The sequence below is a fragment of the Octodon degus genome, unplaced genomic scaffold (genome assembly GCF_000260255.1).
Source record: "Octodon degus isolate 3935 unplaced genomic scaffold, OctDeg1.0 scaffold00445, whole genome shotgun sequence".
Taxonomy (NCBI): domain Eukaryota; kingdom Metazoa; phylum Chordata; class Mammalia; order Rodentia; family Octodontidae; genus Octodon; species Octodon degus.
The window spans coordinates 309,676-310,559 of record NW_004525021.1 but is presented as its reverse complement, the minus strand read 5'-3'; positions in this window follow the sequence as shown (position 1 = coordinate 310,559).

Below are 884 nucleotides of genomic sequence, written 5' to 3'. Positions count from 1 at the left end.
TATTTTGAAGAGTAAAAGCAAAAACAAACAGCAGAAACAAAGACAGAAACAGGATAACATGCAAAAGTTGCAGATTTTGAAAACGAGAAGAGCTAATTTAAAAAGTTTGTTATATTACCTATTTTTATTTTTAAATCTATTGCTCAGATTAACAGATACAATTTTGGAAGACTAAACAAATAATTGAATAGTAATGCTTGCTTTCAGGAAACTGAATTCTTTTCTTGTCATTTTTTTCTTTTAAATTTATTTTAAAGAGAGTATAATAATAATTGATAAGACCTTAGAAATGGTTCACATTTAGAAGACCAACATGAGTGGTATTCAACTGTGGTTTTTGTATTACATGATTGAAGTATTGTGTCTATGGTTTTGATCTGAAAATGTATGTAAAACTTTTCAGTTATATCTTGAAACATGTGGAATGGAAAATTACTCTCTCTTAAAAATGTAGAGTCCAAATTTATTATGAGAAAAGCATGGTGTCCGGGGAGATATCTCAGTTGAATAAGTGCTTGCCTGGTAAGCGCAGGGTCCTGAGTTCAATCCCTGGTACTGCAAAAGCCACAAGCTCTCAGTAGAGATGTGAACCCACATTCAGATTTAATTCTGCACAGATCATTTTTTTAATGAGGATTAATTATGTTAATCACAAGACATACAAAATCATAAATGAATGTTTATGCTAACTTTTATATCAAACTTTTTACTGTTTAAGAGAACAATGTACCCATTTTAGCTGCTGTGTAGCCCAGCCAGCCCTCCTCAACTTAATAGGCTGAGACAGGAAGCCTTTTTTATTTTAAGGGGAAACAAATACTTTATGTTTTTATTTATTTGAGAGAGAGAGAGAGAGAGAGAGAGAGAGAGAGAGAGAGAGAGAG